This window comes from Manihot esculenta, chromosome 4 (assembly GCF_001659605.2).
Source record: "Manihot esculenta cultivar AM560-2 chromosome 4, M.esculenta_v8, whole genome shotgun sequence".
NCBI classification, from domain to species: Eukaryota; Viridiplantae; Streptophyta; class Magnoliopsida; order Malpighiales; family Euphorbiaceae; genus Manihot; species Manihot esculenta.
In genome coordinates this window covers 3737169-3753925 of record NC_035164.2, presented here as the reverse complement: position 1 = coordinate 3753925, position 16757 = coordinate 3737169, and positions in this window count along the sequence as shown.

The window sequence follows — 16757 nt, the reverse complement described above, 5'->3', positions numbered from 1 at the left end:
CAACATCCATAGGGTCAAGCACAACTTCTAATCCTCAATATCATTATACATAACATGACTATTCAAACTTTACATCATTATACAATTTATCATGTTCACTTTCTATCTATTACAAACATATGACTTTACTCTTCTTGACTTCTCTGTCTAGCCCGTACCTGCAATCCTGGGGGATTAGGGAAAAGGGGTGAGCTACTAGAGCCCAGTGAGCAGAATAATAGAAAACAACATTTAAAATCTCATGCCATCATGTAATGCAACACATCACAACAAATCACATCTCGGATGGTATTGTCACCAATAGTCCTCTACCTTCCAAAGTGCCGGGACGTAGAATGGGTACAACCGGTCTTTCTCTTAACATAACATATCATAACATTCCAATGTGCCAGGGACGTAGAATGGGTACAACCTGGACTTTCTCTTACATAGTGCCAGGGACGTAGAATGGGTACAACCTGGACTTCCATACCATACCATGCCGTATCATCATCATATCATATGAGGACTAAAGGGTCATCCAATAACCAATCCACATCAACATCATAAATGCAATGTAACATATTCGTGATTTCTAATGCAAACAACCTAATTCATCGCATGGCATTCATGATGCATGAACATGCTCAAAATTTTATAATTTATTTGCTTTAAATCGTAAAGGTTTATTCTACTCACCTCTTGGCTAGCTCTGACAAAGACTGATGCAGCTAACTCACTGCTGGGGTCCTCGGTTCCTCGGGTCCGAACCTACACAGGTGGACTCAAATGAGGGACCAAACAACTAGAACATAACTCTAAAAACATCCCCCCAAAACCCCTTAAAACACCTCAAAACAATCATGCAAAGGAAGGCTGAACAGGGCACTTTCGGCGGCACCTTCGACGGCCGAAAGTCCCTCCAGAGCCGAAACCCAGGCAGGTTCGGCGGCACCTTCGACGGCCGAAAGTCCTAGACAGAGACGAAAGTCTCTTTTCGGGGGCAGGCTTAGGCAGCCGAAAGGCTTGCCTCCCCAGCCATGTTCGGCGGCCGAAAGTCCTTCGGTTGCCGAACCTGGTTTCTGCCAAAGGGTAGAAACTTGGCTCCTCTATGCACATTTGCCTCCAAAACTTCCAATCATGCATAAACCTATTCTACAACACACATACTCAAGCACACAAGCTCCTAGGGGCTTCAAACCAACTAAAACCCCATCTGCAACACATCAAACAACACAAATCCAACATACATTGTCCATAACCCAACATAAACCCAAAAACTCATAAAACCCTACACATGCATTTCTACTTCAAGAATCAACTTAAAACTTGTTAAAAACATGTAGTGAGCTCAAGATCGGCCTTTACCTCTTGTAGATCGAGAGGAAAACGACCCTAGCTCGGAGATGGGAGAGATTTGAGTTCTTGAACCTCAAAGCTCCAAAACTTGCTTTAAACTCGAAAATCTTCAAAACAAGGTGAAAACTCATAAGAAAAACATGAAAACTCGAAGGGAGAAGCTCAAAACAGAGGAGGGGCGGTGGAGAACTCACCTTGGCCGAAAACGGGAAGAAAAGCTTGCCCGTTTCGGCCATGGGGTCCTTTTATAGGGCTGTCCTTACCACCTTTCGGCGGCCTAACGTGCCCCCACAGCGCATGCAAGTTCGGCGGCCGAACATGAGGTTCGGCGGCCGAACCTTGGCTGATTTAAACAAGGCTTTCGGAGGCCTAAAGCGCTCCCAAAACCTCCCCACGTTCGGCGGCCGGACATGACTTTCGGCGGCCGAACCTGGCAAAGTCTCAAGGCCCTCTCCACTCAAAACTTGGATTTATTTTCATTAAAAACCATAAGATACATCAAAAAATTTTAAGAAAACATGGTTTTACCCTTCTAGAGGTCTCCGACATCCGAGATTCCACCGGACGGTAGGAATTCTGATACCGGAGTCTAGCCGGGTATTACATTTCACATCACGGATGGACATGACCACCAAAACTCCCTCTGTCTATAACATATCATGGTGCCCGGCCCTTCGGGCTCCTCAGGACTTCATTATGCCCGGCCCTCGGTGGGGCTCCTCAGGACTTCATTAACATATCATAGTTAGGGCTATTGGGGTCGCCTTGGTCCATCCACATCAACAACAAATTATGCAATGCAGCATATTCGTGATTTCTAATGCAAGTAACCTACTACATATACATGGCATTCATGATGCGTGAAACATGCTCAAAACATTTGAGTTAGTTCTACTCACCTCTGGCAGACGCTGGACTGACTCTGCAACAGCTAACACTAATGGCCTCTTCGGTCCCTAAGGTCCGATCCTACACAGGTGGACTCGAATGAGGTGCCAAACACACTCTAAACAACTCATAAACAACTCCCCAAAAACTCCCTAAAATATCCTCAAAACATGCATAGAAAACAATCATGAAAGGGCTGGACAGGGCAATTTTGGCGGCACTTTCGGCGGCCGAATGTCCCTTCTAGAGCCGAAAGCCATGCAGGTTCGGGGGCACTTTCGGCGGCCGGAAGTCCTTCCAAAGCCGAAAGTCTGGCACCTTCGGCGGCAGGTTCGGTGGCCGAAGCCTCTCACAGATCCGAAAGTCCTGGCCTTTGGGGGCACGTTAGGTGGCCAAAGCTGCCTTCCATGCAGGTTTTGGCGGCCGAACATACCTTCGGTGGCCGAACCTGGTCCCCCCTGAACAACAGGTCTGAATCTGCCACAAGCAAAACCAACCTCCAAACCACCCAAAACCTCACATGCTCTCTCCCAAACATACAAACACACTCCCACATGCACATAGGGGCATAAACCAACTTAAACCCCCAACATAACATCATATAAACCAACATTGGTCATAAAACCCACATAAACCCTAACATGCATATCTACCCATACTCTAGCATTAAAACTTCCTTAAACTTACTTAAAACTCATTAAAAACATAAAAGGTGGTAAGGATCTACACTTACCTCTTGAAGATCGAGAGGAGATACAATCCCAACTTGAAGATATGGAGAATCCAAGCTCCAAAGATCTCCAAACTCCAAAACTTCGATCTAAGCTTTAAAACTCTTCAAGACAACCATAAAACTTATAAAAACCTTGGGAGATTGAAGAAAAGACATGAAATCAGCCAAAGGAGGGCATGAACACACCTGAGCTCGAGAATGGGGAGAAAACTCGCCCATTTTCGGTATGAGGGCCTTTTTATAGGTGGCCGGTCAACCACCTTCGGCGGCCTAAGCTGCCTCCGCAGCTTCACCACCTTCGGCAGCCTAACGAGCCTCCTAAGCTATCCCATGTTCGGCGGTCGAACTTGAGGTTCGGCGGCCGAACTTGGTTTCTGCCCTCAAAGCTTTCGGAGGCCTAAAGCACTCCCGAAATAGCCCCATGTTCGGCGGCCGAACTTGAGGTTCGGCTGCCGAACCTGGGTTCCTCCTCCTTGGCCTTTTCTTTTCAAAACTCAATTTCTTTTCCATTTACAACCATAAAATCATGTGAAAACATTTTAGAAACACATTTTACCCCTCTAGAAGACTCTGGCATCATCAAAATTTCAGATTCCAACGGAGATTCCGCTGGAAGGTAGGGATTCCGATCCCTGAATCTAGCCGGGTATTACATCTGTCGAAAAGAAGTATGATGTCGAGAAGTGCATGTTTGCGTCCAATCTCCGGGATATCCAAGACGCGGGTACTTTATTTCATTTACTTGTTTTGTCTTGTTTTTGTGATTTTTGTTGAGGGTTGCTCTAACTTGCCCTGATTTTGGATTTTTGCAGCCTCTGGAGTGAAAATGGACCAGATTAAGCCTCCGAAGAACTTCACGCTATCATGGGAGAGCATGAACGCAGCTTTAGACTCTCTCCTGGCCGGGCGATGGGTGGGAGAAACTGCTCAAAAGGTGGCTGAAGTCATTTCTTCCAGGTCGGCTAGCCGACCTCCTCCTCCAGCTCCGGTTACTTCTCAGGCTCCCCGACCGAGTTCTCGAGGTGTCAGGTCTGCCAGGCCCTCCAGCCACAGCAGGTCGGGCTCTGCCTAAGTTATGGCAAATAAAGAATTGGACGATAACAACGTCTATTTTATTACCATGCTTTTTGAAATACAATCAGTCTTTTTACATTTGATAACATCTTAGGGGAAGTACCTTTTCAAATGCTAGATATTCCAAGCATGAGGCTCAGGGTTTCCCTGTAAGTCTTCAATCCGATATACCCCTGGTCTGACCACTTTGGCTATTTTGAACGGGCCCTCCCAGGTCGGTGCCAGCTTTCCTATAGCCGCTCTTTTTCTCGTAGCTTCCAGATTTCTTAGGGCCAGATCTCCTACCTTCAGGCTTCTTTCTTTGACCCTTTGATTGTAATAACGAGCTGCTCTTTGCTGGTAAGCGGCTGTACGAACTTGAGCTTCCTCCCTAATTTCCTCTAAGGCATCCAAGTTACTTCTCAGTTTATCACTGTTAGCATTCTCGTCATTGAACTGGACCCGATGTGTAGGGACTTGTAGCTCGATTGGGACTACGACCTCAGTACCAAATGCGAGCGCAAAAGGCGTCTCTTTAATGGACGTCCTGAGGGTAGTTCGGAGGGCCCACAGGATGCTGTTGAGCTCCTCTGCCCAATTTGCCTTTACCCCGTCCAGCCACTTTTTCAATCCCTGGAGGATAGCTCTATTAGTGACCTCTGTTTGGCCGTTGGTCTGAGGATGGGCCACCGAGGAGAATTTGTGCCATATGCCCATATTCGCTGTGAATGCTCTGAAGGCACTGCAGTTAAATTGTCTGCCGTTGTCTGAGATGAGTACCCTCAGTATTCCAAACCTGCAGACGATGTTGCCCCATACGAAGTCTATCATCTTACAGGCTGTGATTGTGGGAATTGCCTCTGCCTCTGGCCATTTCGAGAAGTATTCCACAGCCACCACTACAAATTTCTTCTGTCCCGTGGTTTTAGGAAAAGGTCCTAAGATGTCTATTCCCCACTGTGAGAACGGCCACGGGCTGGATATGTTAGACTGAGGAGTGGCTGGGACATTGATGGCATTAGCAAACCTCTGGCATACATCGCATCTTCGGACAAACTCTTCTGCCTCTTTTTTAACAGTGGCCCAGTAATACCCTTGCCTGAATATTTTATTAGCCAGCGTTCCTGCTCCTTCGTGAGCTCCACACATTCCTCGGTGTATCTCTTCCATCACTTTTATTGCCTCTTTCGGGCTCACACATCCGAGCCACGGGCTGGATTTCCCCCTTCTGTACAGGGTCCCCCTTACTGCTTGGTAATTAGCAGTTCGAGCGGCTATTTTCTTTGCTTTATCCTTGTCTTCGGGGATCTTTCCCTTCTCAAGGCAGTCCAGGTAGGGGGTCATCCAGTTTTGGCCTTGCTCAACCTGCATTACAATGGCCGTTTTATCAAAGGCAGGTACGTTAACGTGCTGTATGTATACCTCGTCAGGGAGTTGTTCCAGCTCTTCCTTAGACAACCGACTGAGCAAGTCTGCTTCCTCATTCTCCTCCCGAGGTATCCTTTGGTACCTAACTGTGATCCCGCGACCCTTGAGCTCGGCTTCTATGGCCTTTACCTTTGCTAGGTAGTTCTGCATGGTAGGGTCTCTGGCCTAATATGCTCCTATTATCTGATTGATCACCAGCTGGGAGTCACTATTCACCTTGAGATCGGTTGCCCCTACCTCCATTGCTACCAGCATTCCATTTATTAGGGCTTCATACTCTACCACATTGTTAGAGGCCTTGAATTCTAGGCGTATAGCATAGCAAACCTTGAATTCTTTAGGTCCTTTTAACATTATTCCTGTGCCACTGCCCCCAATGCCAGATGCCCCGTCTACATACAGCTTCCAATTGAATTCTTGAGAGGACTGCCCTTCTCTCTCGTTCCCCAACGCTTCCAAAGATGACTCACCCTGCTCCATCTGTTCTTCATTGAACGAGCACTCTGCTATGAAGTCAGCAAGGGCTTGAGATTTTATGGTGGTCCGAGGTCGGTACTCTAAGCAATAGGGGCTAATTTAAATCGACCAGGCAAGCATCCGACCTGAAGTTTCTGGCCTGTGGAGAATCTTCTTTAGCGGCTGATCTGTCATTACTACCCCTTGGTGGCTTTCCAGATAGACTCTGAATTTCCTAATTGCTAGCAACAGAGCATATGCTATCTTCTCGATGTTCAGATATCTAATCTCGGCGTCTTTAAGCACTTTGCTGACATAGAAAACAGGCTTCTTCTCTCCTCCTTCTACTCTCACCAATACAACACTGATAGCTTGTTCCGAGGCCGACAAGTAAATCAAGAGCTTTTCTCCTTCCAACGGACTGCTAAGCACGTGAGGCAAGCTAAGATAGCTTTTGAGCTCTTTGAAAGTCTCTCGGCAATCCTCGGTCCATTCGAAGTTCGGCACCTTCCTTAATTTCTTGAAAAATGGCAAGCGTCTCTTTGCCGACCTCGACATGAAACGATTGAGCGCCACCACTCTCCCAGTAAGTCTCTGGACATCCCTCACACAGGTCGGCTCGGCATGTTCAAGATAGCTTCCACCTTCTCGGGATTGGGCACGATGCCTTTCCCACTCACCATGTATCCCAGGAACTTTTCTCCCCTGATAAAGAAGGGGCATTTCGCTGGGTTCAGCCTCATTTTGTACTGTTCTAACACCTCGAACACTTCCCTCAGGTCAATTAAGTGTTGCTGAAAATTCGGACTCTTCACCACCATATCATCCACGTATACTTCGACATTCCTGCCGATCTGATCTTTGAAGATTTTGTTCATCAATCTTTGGTACGTTGCCCCAGTATTCTTTAGCCCGAAAGGCATAGCTTTATAGCAGTAGGTCCCATCCTCCGTTATGAACGAGGTTTTTTCTTCATTCGACCTGTCCATTGGAATTTGATGGTAATGAGACATTGTATCTAAAGACGACATATACTCAAAACCGGCCGTGGAGTCGACCATTTTATTAATATCGGGGAGGGGGTAACAATCTTTAGGACATGCTTGATTGAGGTCTGTAAAATCTATACACATCCTATATTTGCCATTGGCTTTTTTGACTAATACAGGATTTGCTAGCCACTATGGGTACATGACCTCTCTAATAAACCCTGCCTCCTCGAGCTTTTGTACCTCCTCCCTGGTGGCCTGTTGCTTCTCCCTTCCTACCACCCTCTTCTTCTGCTTCACCGGCCTGGCCTCTGGGAGGACATTCAGTTTGTGTGTCATCACTTCAAGGTCAATCCCGGGCATGTCAGAAGGCTTCCAGGTGAAGCTTGATGCGTGACCTCGGATCAGGGCCATGACTTCAGTTTTCTGCTCTTCAGTGAGGCCAGCGTTAAGACTAAAGACCTTATCTGTCTCTGCTTCTGATAAGGGAAAGGTCTCCAATTCTTCGATTGGCTTTGTTCTGGCCCCTTTTTTCTCATCTCGGACCTTCAGAACTTCCGAGTCAAGCTTTTCTCCTGCCGGGCTCGGCTCTGATACCGTGGCCAAGTACACCGCTCTTGCCTCTTCTTGGCTTCCTCTGACTACTCCTACCCCTGCTTCTGTTGGGAATTTCATGGCCAGATATCTAATGCTGGTTACGACCTCAAAGTCAAATAGCGCAGGTCTTCCCAATATTGCTTTGTAGCTTAGGGGGAGTTTGACTACTAAGAACACCGCATAGTGAGTGCAAGTCCTGGCGCTTCTCCTAGAGTGAGAGCTAGCTTCACTTTCCCCTCCACAGGCACTGGGACTCCTCCGATCCCTTTGACTGGGGCCTGGTCCCGAATCAACTGCTCTTCAGGAATTCCCATCCGCTGGAAGACCCTGTATGGTAGCAGATTCACCTTACTTCCATCATCCACTAAGATCTCCTTAACTCGGTAGTTGTGGATGACAGCTTCAATAACAAGGGCGTCGTCATGAGGCATCTGAACACCCTGAGCATCCTCCGGAGAGAAGGCGATGGTCACTAGAGAGTGCTCAACTACCTGCATGACCTCGGTGCTGCTGCCTTCCCCGTCTCGGCCTCTCTTCTTTCCTCTGCGGCTCATCCGGCCTCCGGTTCCTCCTACGATCATGTTGATGGTCCCACTAGAGCCATCATTCACCGATCCTGCTCCTGTCCTCCTGGGTCTCTCCACTGTAGGGTTCGGCTGAGGCCTTTCTCCCTCCGGCTTCTTCACGAAGTTCCGTAAGTGGCCCCTTTTAATCAGCCTTTCGATCTCACTGATCAGCTGGTAGCAGTTGTTGGTGTCATAGCCGTGTGTACGATGGTACTGATAGTATTTGTCAGGATCTCACTGGTTTGCTTCTGCCCTCATAGGCCTAGGCCATTGAAGGAACTCCTTGTCATGTACTGCCATGAGCACCTCGGCTCTGGAGGCATTGAGCGGGGTCAGGTTCTCCGGAATACGTAGAGGGAATGGCTTTTGTTTTGGAACCCGAGGGGGGAAAGGTCTTTAGTCCCTTAGATCCCAGGGTTGTCTGTACGGCTCAGGCTTCTTGCTCTGCTTCTTCTCGTGCCTCTCCGACCTCCTTTCTTCTGGGGCTTTTCCCCTGTCTGCTGACTCCTTAGCAAACCTGCTAGTTACTAAGGCATCATCCTGCCTTATATACTTCTCTGCTCTTTTCATCAGCTCTGCCAACGTGGTAGGGGGCTTCCTGCTCAATGAGCCAAAGAATTCTGGCAAGGTTGTCCCCTTTTGCATTGCCTTCACCGCTCTACCCTCATCCAGCTCGGGGATTTGTAGGGCCTCCGTGTTGAAATGGGAGACGTACTCCCTTAGCGATTCATCTCTTCTCTGCCTGACCGTCTCCAGGTAACTCGTCTTTCTATCCGCAGGCACTCCGGCAATGAACCGACTGAAGAAGATGGTGGCCAAATCTCTGAAACTTCTGATGCTTCTAGCCTCCAGGCTGTTAAACCACGCCCGTGCAGGCCCTGTGAGCGTCGTGGGGAATACCTTGCACATCAAGGCATCCGATAGAGTCTGCAGCTCCATGAAGGTCTTATAGTTGAGGACGTGCTCTCTCGGGTTTTCCGTTCCGTCATAGGCCGGCATGGGTGGCATCATAAACTTCTTAAGGATGGTCTCCTACTGCACCCATTTTGAGAAGGGTGAAGAGGTAGGCAAGAGAGCTTGGTTGGGGTCCTTCGCCCCCAGCTTGGCCAAGAGTTGCTCCCTCATCCTCTGCAGCATCTGATCTACACTTTCTTCCTCCTGTTTGGGTCTCTTCTCCAGACGGTATTCCTCCTCCCAGGCTTCACTTCCCGTCCTTCTAGTTGTCCCTGCAGAATAATTGTCTGCCTCATCGTTCTCTATAAATTCCCTCACCCTCCTTCCATGAACTCTAGCTTCTAGTTCTTCTTCTCCCCCAACTCTTCTGCTCCTCTCTCCCATTTCTCAGCTGTGTGTTTGGAGATGTTTGAAGGTAGGCTGGGGTTCGTTGGTTCAAGGTTCTTCTACCACCGGCGTCACATTCACTGGGGTGCTAAGGCCCCTTCGTTGCATTATCTGCCCTAGCCAGTGGGCATTGTTTTGTAGTTAAAGGGCCATGGTCTGGAGGTCTTGGTTGGACAAGGTAGCTCCGGATACATTCCCTGCCAAGCTTGGCGAGGGGTTGAAGGGGATTGGCGATTGGTTGTTTGGGGTTGTGGGGCTGGAGAAAGAGAACTGGTTCCCCTCCTGGACAGAGTTCAGGTCATTGGGGGTATTAGCAAGGTTGTTTTCATTATGGTTGGCCATTGTGGATCTCAGTGAGTATTGTAAGAGTGGAACTCCGGCGATGAAAAAATCTCCTTCGTTTCCCACAGACGGCGCCAATTGTTGATCTGAGATCCAGAAAAATAGGTTTTACAAGTGGTTCTGTAAGTTAGGAAAAACTTAGTCTGAGAGGAGAATGCCCCTCTCCTTTTATTCTTTTCCTTTGTCTGTCAGTGGCGTGTCACGACCTCACTGCCATTGGGCTATCTGTCCCTGCCACACGGATACGGTCGTACGAAGATATCAGATATCTGCTTCATGCGTAACGGCCATTTAATTCTCCCCTGGCACGCATGCGGATGGACCCGCTAGGCGAATGGGCTGGTTGCCTTTCCTCCTCCGGGTTGGGCCGGAAGATGAGAGTAGGACTGGAGCCCAAAGGAGGTCTGGTCTCAGGGCCGGAAGGGCTGGGCCGGCCTGATTGAGAGATCTAAATGGAGCCCGGTCTCCAGGATGGGCAGGCTGGACCTGGTTCATTCGGGGGGTTTAGAAGTCTTCAAATCATGGGCTGTCGTTATGAGTCCGGCCTCGTAATGGGATAGTGAAATCCAATGGTCATTAACAATTATTCCATATAAAATTATATGCATGAAATATAAGTCACTTATTTATTTATATGTATATGGTGGATATCAAACCCAACATCAAAATATTTATTAATATAATATTTATATTTAATAAAAGTAAAGTACACATTTAATAAGTTTAAATTCATTATAATTTACTAAACTAATTATAAATTATCCAAAATTAGATTTAGTAAAAATATAATTTTAATTTATTAAATTTAAGCTTATTAAATTTTTATTTAATTAAACCAATAGAAAAAATTAACTTCTTAATTTTTTTTTTTTAAATTAGAGAACTAAACATAACAATATATTAAAAATAAATTCGCATTTAATCTACATCCATTTAAGAATTAAAATCTCAAGGGGAGCAGTGTCCTGTACCTGTCTCCTTTAGATCCATCAATATCATCAAAGTACCCTTCAATCTATAATTGCTCACGGACTGTAACCTGATCATCAAACTAATCTATTACGCTCGACTAGAATTAATGAAGCATGAATAAGAAGTATAAAAGAAATCAAACCACAATGATTCGATCACAGACTGTAACCTGATCATCAAATTAATTCATTACGCTCGACTAGAATGAAGCATGAATAAGAAGTATAAAAGAAATCAAACCAAAAGTGATTCTTAACTACATTCGAGTGTATACATCCAAACAATAAAAAAGTCCTTTAGGTTCCAAAATTTCTCATTAGTCGAGTATCTGGCTACTCAGTTGTTAGGAAGAATCTTCCCCAAAACAAAATCAATCTATCTAATGTTGGAAGGATTGAGTAAGACTATATCTAGCCATTACATAATTATTGATGTAGTACAATAATCGCCTAATGTAGGCCCACTCAAAGACAGGCCATGTGGCAAAGATTTGATCATGTAATATTTGGTTCCATTAACAGCAAAAAAGATCCAGACACTGCAGGTCTCAACTCTTTATTAAGACTCGCCGTCTCAACTTCAGGGCCAAACTCCATGAGAAGTTACTGTTAGTGGATACAATCCAGTAGATCCTTATTACACCTATAATCACGGGATCCCCCATCCACTGGCCAACACCAATTGGATTTTCAGGAGATGCGATAACTACATCTTTTGACAATATAAAAGCATATAGATACAGAGATCAAGATACATAATTCTTACACAACTATTATTAAGTTCAAAGTATTACATTACTCATGCCCTTGTCTTCAACTTACTGACTTGAGTGTCAGAGTGGCTGCCATAGGCGCCAACCACCTCACATTTTTTTGTTTTTGCAGATTGACCAATCGCAGCAAAACTTCATTTCAGCCACATCATTTGGTTCCGTTACTAGGAAACCATTGAATTCAATCTGCTCATTTAGATTAAAACTGGTCTCTTATTCCCTTTCTCTTAAAAAGAAATATTTCTTTTCTTTCTTTCTTGAAATGGCTGACAATTCACGAGCTGCTACGAAGATTGTTGTCAACAAGGGCATTGTCATTTCGTCCACTCTTGGTAATGGACAAAACACCCATTAATAGTCAATGAAGCTGATTTGAGCAATCTAAATAATGAGCAAATGCTTCAATACATAAAAGGGCTATGAGCCACTTTCGAGCAGTATAAAGCTCGGGAGAAGGCCTCCTTCATGGCTCCTAAGATAAGGGAGAAAGCTTTAATCGACACCCCAAGGACTCGGACAGAGACAATTCAAATGCAGTCGTGGGAGAAGGCAAAGATGGAGGAAGAAGATTCGTCGAACGAGACTTCAAAGGATGTCAATTGGAAGTTGATACGAGCCGTGCAAAGGTACTAGAAGGAGCAGGGGGAGGATTATAGGCTGGACGATGCCTCACCCCTGTTAGAAGAGATCTTGGTAGAGACATTCCCCGTCAAATTCAAACCGCCAAGCTTGGACAAATACGACGAAACAGCGAATCCCAAAAGTCATCTAGCGATCTTTAGAACAACAACGCAACTCCAAGATATCAACGACTTTGTGCCGTGCCGAGTGTTTCTATCAACACTCACAGGTTTAGCTCAGAAATAGTATTAGCATATGAGCCCAATTTCAACTCAAAACTTCACACAATTTATTATGTTATTTAAATTCAGGTTTATTACTTGTATACCTCCTAAAAAGCTCTCCTCTGACTTGCGGAAGATCCGTCAAGGAGAGGGCGAGTCTTTAAGAAGCTTTATTTCATGTTTTAATGCAAAAGTAATACAGGTGGAAGAATTAAATCATGAGAGAGCATGTAAAGTATTGAAAAAAGAAATGCGCAACATCAAGTTCAGGGATTCCCTAATTAAGAACCCAGCCGCTACGTACCAATAGCTAATGGATAAAGCCTAAAGGTACATCATACTAGATGGTGAAGTCCAAGTGTTGAGAGAGGAAAAATGGACGAGTCAAAAGTAAAACTAAAAACTAGAAAGGCGGAGATATGTGGAGACAAGAAGAAGGCCACAATGCGAGTATCCGTCAGGCTACCTAATCCAGGTGCCAGTCCCACTAAATAAGATATTTTATGCTAGGCCACCTAATTCAAATGTTAGTCCCGCTAAACAAGACATCTTATTCCAGACCACAAGGCGGGTATCTGCCATGCTACCTAATCTGGGTGTTAGTATCGCTAAATAAGGCATCTTATATCATGTCACAAGACAGGTATTCACCTGGCCACCTAATCCGGGTGTAAGTCCCACTAAACAATGCATTTTATGCCATGCTATAAGACGGGTATCCATCAGGGCACCTAATCTGGGTGTTAGTCCTGCTAAATAAGACATTTTATGCCAGACTACAAGGTGGGTATCCGTCAGGCCACCTAATTCGAGTGTCAATCCCGCTAAACAAGGCATTTTATGTAAGGCCACAAGATTGGTATCCACCAGGCCACCTAATCCGAGTGTTAGTCTCGCTAAATAAGGCATTTTATGCCAGACCACAAGGAGAGTATCCGCTAGGCCACCTAATCCGGGTGTTAGTCCTGTTAAATAAGGCATTTTGTGCTCGATCATAAGGCGGGTGTTAGCCAGGCCACGCGAATGGGTGTTAGTTCCGTTTTGCCAAAAGTTTCTAAGGCATTTTATGCCCAGACTACAAAGCGGGGATCCACCAAGCCGCATGACCAGGAGTTAGTCCCGTTTCACAAAAGGTTTAAAAGGCATTTTATGCCAAGGCTACAAGGCGGGTATCCGCCAGGCTACATGACCGGGTGTTAGTCCCGCTTTATAAAAAGTTTTAATGGCATTTTATATTAAGACCATAAAGCATATATCAGATAGGCCACGCGACTGGACATTAGTCCCGTTTCACAAAAAGTTTCAAAAGCATTTTATGCCAAGGCCACAAAGCGGGTATGCACCACCAGGCCACGCAACTGGATGTTAGTCTCGTTCCACAAAAAGTCTAAGGCATTTCATGCGCAAGCCACAAGGCGGTTATCTGCCAGGCCACATGTTTGGGTATCGATTTCGCTCTTGTAATTTTTCAAGTTATTTATTTTATTTTATGCCTACTAGTTAGGCTAGTGACCGGGTGATATGTCTAGCAAGCCTGTTTTAGTCACTTTTTGGCAAAAGTAATGATGACCAAGTTCTCTTTTGGTCGGTGTTAACCCCTTAGCAATTTTTTTGCTATGATTGGACGATGGTTATAGTCGAGTACCAAATATAAGCACTGAGGAAAAAAAATGATAAAGAATATAGAAGGAAATATTTCTCATTTAAAATGAAAATTACAAAACAGGGCAATTATCATTTATGAGCAGGAGCATGCAAATCGATGCGATCATGAAAAGTCAATCTAAATATGCCACGTGACCCAAATCATGAAGATAACTGACACTTTCAAATTTGAAGAATTAAAGACCAGCGGTAGACTTTTGATATCACAATAATCGCCCAATGCAAGCCATATGCTGGCACTCGAAGATAAGGTCACGTGGCAAAGGTCTGATCTGGTGATACCGGGTCCCACATATAGAAAAGAAGACCCGGACACCGTAGGTCCCAGCTCTTCATTAAGACTCACCCTCTTAACCATAGGACAAAACTCCATGAGAAGTTACTGTTAGCGGATACAATCCAGCAGATTTCCATTACATTTATAATTATGGAATCCCCTATCCATTGGCAAGCACCAATCAGATTTTCAGGAGATGCGATAACTAACTATATCTTTTGACAATATAAAAGCATATGGATATAGAGATCAAGATACGTAATTCTTACATAACTATTGTTAAGTTCAAAGTATTACATTACACACGCCCTTATCTTCAACTTACTGATTTGAGTGTCGAAGTTGCTGCCGTAAGTGTCAACCACTTCACTTTTTTTTTTTTTTTTTTTTTTTTTTTACGAATTGACCAATCACACAACACAACTCCATTTTAGCCACATCAATTACAATAAAATTCAACAGCAAAAGACTTTAGTTCTACAAAAATGCCACAAAATCTTGTAGCTAAGATTTGCTCAATTTTTCTAACCCATCAGCAATGTTATTACTTTTGCGAGAGTCATGAGAGTGATCCAAGATAATCCAAAGCCATAAAAAAAAAGGATTTAGCTTCTGTCTGTTTGTGAAAATAATTTATATTTAGAGAAAATATCTTCGATAAAAACTATTTTTAAAGAATAATTTATTTTTTATTATTTAATTTTAATTTAAAAATAAATATATTAGTAAATTTATATATAGAAATTTTAATAATATTATCAAAATGCAGAAAATAATTTAAAGGAAGTCATTTGCTGACAGAAAAAATTTTTTCATTCACTAATTTTCTTGAAGGCTCTAAAACTGAGTCTTAGACTCCCATTATTTGCAAAAACAACTTCTATTTGAAAAACATTCTATGTAGAAAATATTTTTCTAATAAGATAATTTATTTTTTATTATTTAATTTTAATTTAAAAAATAAAAGTTATTAATAATAAATTTATATATAGAGGTTTTAATAAGAATTTCAATGTGTGTTTAATTTTTTTAAAATAATTTATTGTTTTCCGTGACTAAATTTTCTAAACATTTTAAATGTAAGAAAATATAAAAAAAATATTTTTTAGAAAAATATGTCCGTAAAACAAATGAAGCCTTAAATATTCTTTTATCGAATGATCAAGATTCCACTTATGTTTAAAGGTTAGTTTTGAAGCAAATTCGTAGCTAAACCATACTTATCCATTGTGAAACTATTCATTTGGATTTGCAACTGTAAACCAATTCAATTAGTATATTTTATTCACGGTTAACAACTCAATCCGTATATCTTATTCACTGTTAACAATTCAAACCATTTAATAGCTCAATACCCAATTGACTATCAAAATATATTTTATATACTAATTATATGGTCATCTATTTAGATCTCAACTGCATATCAATTACTTGTTTGAATTTTGCTAAAATAACAAAAATACAATTGAAAATATAAATTAGAAAATTTCAAAACATAAAAAACAAAAAACATCTAATTAATTTTATAAATTGTACATTTCTAAAGCTTGCAAAATACATTCTAATAATATAAATACAAAAAAAAAACTTCGAAATACAAATAATATCTTTAATTTTAATTTTATAAAAATTTAAAAATTAAAATAATTTCTACTAATTAATTTTAATTTTATAAAAATTAAAAAATATTGAAATTGGTAAAATAGTAAAATATATGATTGGGTGTAAAATGTTTGGATTAGAATATATTGAAATTGGTAAACTTTACAAAAATTTTAGTTTTATAGAGAAATAAAGTTAGATTAAAATATATGATTAGGTGTAAAATATTTATATATTGGTTAATTAATATAAAAATTATCAAAATTGATAAAATATTCAAATCAATTCAATATTATCATTTAATCAAATTTATTAATTTAGAATAAATTAGATTGATTGAATTTAATAAATTGATACAATATTTGAACACTCTGCCATTAATCCAAGATAAATCATGGGAGGAATCAACTTCCGGAATGATACCTGAAAAATGTGAACCTGAAGCTTCTTGCCTATCCCATTGCACCTAATAATTATCGTTCTCAATTGAATTTCCACATTTTCCACTACAATTTCTAAAGCAATTTGTATTGTCTTTCTTACAAGGTTTGACCATTTGAATCCTTCTGCTGATATACTTTGTGTTAGAAAACCCAACTCTCTGTTGATCATGCCTTAATAGTATTCTTGCAAAATGTGGTAAGGAGGAAACAAGATTAAGTTGTTCTTGTTTAGAAATTGTTTGATTTACGTACAAGTAATTTGGCTATTTTTTTGTTCTGTCAATAGGTATTTAGGAGGAGAGGGAATTGAACTCTGATTATGAGGAGATTCTTTGCAAGACTTGCAAATCTATTTAGTTTATGGTAGACAATTAATTTAGTATTTGATTAGCCTTATAATTTTTTTAAAAAAAAAAAATTTAAGAAGTCACAATTTTTTTTTAAATAAAA